Below are 2,773 nucleotides of genomic sequence, written 5' to 3'. Positions count from 1 at the left end.
ACACAACAAACTTTTATTGTAGCTTTTTATTGACCACATCAATTAGTTGGCAGTTTTCTTTTTAATATAATCAAAATTATACTTCTGATTTCGTAATTAATACTTCAATATTGATCAAAAATTTTCAAATGGATTTATATCTGGCTATATTCAAATATTCAATTCAATATCAGTAATCCCCCCCCCCTCATTTTCTGGATGAATTTCTGACAGACTTTGAAATATGCACAGAGAACCATTATCTTCTTGAAGAAAAAAGTCCTGAAAATGCATCAAAATTTTTCAATAATTTAAAGCATTTAGCTTGGCTTAGCTATGAAGCGCCTAAGAGTTCCTCCTCTTGTTGACCAGGAATCCCCGAGGACCACCTTCTTCATGGGTTTCTTCTCAGGCAGCGTCGCTTTTATGTCTTTGGCCATCATTTTGATAGCAGTGTTTGTTCAAGATCACCATCACCACTCCTGGAGTCCATACATCACCATTTACAGAGGAATGTTCCTCGTAATCTACCTCGTTGGACTCCTGGGTGTGAACACGTTTGGCTGGAGGAAGTACGGTGTCAATCACGTCCTAATTTTTGAACTGGATCCTAGAGACCACATATCTTTCCATGAATTACTAGAAGTGGCCTTCTTCCTAGGCACTGTTTGGTGCAGTAGTGTCATCTTTTTCCTTTTCTCGCCAATAATAGGAGTCAATTTGTTCATCAGTCCGCTAATATGCTTCGCCTTTTTCGTATTTTACCTCTTCAACCCAATTCATTCCTTCAAATACAAGGCTCGCTTCTGGCTCATTCGATATCTCTTCCGAATAGTGACAGCACCTCTCTTCCCCGTCAGCTTTCCGGACTTCTGGCTTGCAGATCAGCTCAACAGTTTGCAAACTATGATCCTGGATATTGAGTTCCTCTTGTGCTATTATATCTTCGAACTCGACTGGTTCGATACCGAACAAACCAGTCAGCAGGATGTCAAGATCTGCGGAAGTTACACTTATGGAGTTCGAATTGTAGTTGCGATGCTACCGGCTTGGTTCCGATTTGCTCAATGTCTTCGACGATACTGTAACACGAAAAAGGTGCACCCACATTTAGTAAATGCTGGAAAGTATTCCACAACTTTCATCACTGTTTCGCTTTCTGCTGCGGTGTCTATATACAAAGAAATGAACAACGGAGAGCTTTGTACCCCATTGCTATGCTGCTGGGGTATTGCGTGTTTCATCTCATCCTGTTACACGCTTTCATGGGATCTCAAAATGGACTGGGGTCTTCTTACTTTTGACAACTCAGAGAACCCGCTCCTCAGAGAGGAAACGGTCTACCCTTCAAAAGCATTCTATTATTTCGCAATTATTGAGAATACGTTGCTCCGTTTTGCCTGGACTTTCAGCTTTGCCTGTTCCATCGGTGGCTTCATAGATTGCAATATTTTGACTTGTATCTTGGCAGTGCTGGAAGTGTTCCGTCGGTTCATTTGGAACTACTTCCGACTGGAGAACGAGCATCTGAACAACTGTGGTGAGTTTAGAGCAACGAGAGACATAAGCATTGCACCTCTTGAAGAGGACCATCAGGCGCTTTTGTGTGAGATGATGGACAACCCAGAGATGATCATTCGCAAGAGGACACCCAATTATGGGGGTGTCATCCAGTATACAAACACCAATGAGGTCAACACCCACAGCAACCCCAGAGGGACTGGGAGTACTGCAGGCGACATTTTGTCCTCTATGCTCAATGCAACTAACAACACAGGAGGAGGAGGCACGGCGAATTCTATCAATGCTGACCTTGATGACGAAGATGATGATTAGTTGAAGACAACTTAACAAGGCGGCTGCCAACCAATAAACGCCAATCATCGCCACAGCTCAAGAGCCAAGCGAATCACAATCATCTATCTAACTTGATAGCACCCCATATACTCGCTCTTACGACAACTTTAGTATAGCCAACTATAGAGCATTCATAAATTATTCACAAATTTTATTCGCAAACTTCTATGCCATCTTGCCTAGCCATAACAGAATCTTTAATTTATTCTTTCTTTCCAAACGTTTTTGTTTCTACTTACTGAGATATGTTATCTGCCCTGGAATAGGAAACAACTGCTTACTGCAACTGAGCCGTGATGTAGCAAAACTTTAGTGCTAATTTTGTTGTTTTTTTAATCACTTCCATTAAGGTTATCTTTTTGTTGCAAATGGCGTTATTGCGAATAGTTTTTAGCTCTGAAGTTACAAAGCACTCTTGTTTTGTTGCATCATGGAAATTAACTCTGAATGTGGAATCAGCTCATGGATCAGACACATCTGGGATTGACATGTTTACGTCTCTATGGTTGATTTGTTCACGCATTGTCAAAACAAAAATTTGAAGTGTCGCAAAAGACAGGCAAGATTTTGATAGAAAGCTAATTTTATGAATTTTTAATGTTGTCAGTTTGATGTTCTTACTTAGTTTTAAAAGCTTTGATTGCAAGGCTAGCTCTTTTATTCTCAAATTAATCGGGTTAGGTTTATTTTTATTGCAAACATTCAATAGTTACAAGTTCAACTGTCAAATGTGTTTATTACTACCGTGTCCAATAATTAAAAGAGAATTATTTCACACTGAGTTGATTTTGAATAGTACAGTAAATTACGGTAAACGTAAACACTCTTTAAGATAACCGTAAATACTATTTCAAAAACCATGAACAGCCCGATATTGGGTCACCGTAATGAGAAGCACTAATTTCGAGTAGTTTATGGCTGATGTGGTGCGAGTAGA

General features: G+C 39.8%; 1 pseudogene; it reads left to right on the top strand.

Moving 5' to 3' along the window:
- The first annotated feature begins 315 nt into the window (after positions 1–315).
- Positions 316–2,056, top strand: LOC142341851 (solute carrier family 53 member 1 pseudogene; annotated as a pseudogene).
- Positions 2,057–2,773: the final 717 nt, after the last annotated feature.

The sequence above is a fragment of the Convolutriloba macropyga genome, chromosome 6 (assembly GCF_964194025.1).
Source record: "Convolutriloba macropyga chromosome 6, txConMacr16.3, whole genome shotgun sequence".
Taxonomy (NCBI): Eukaryota; Metazoa; Xenacoelomorpha; order Acoela; family Convolutidae; genus Convolutriloba; species Convolutriloba macropyga.
The sequence above is the reverse complement of the archived record's forward strand: the minus strand, read 5'-3'. Positions and strand labels throughout refer to the sequence as shown.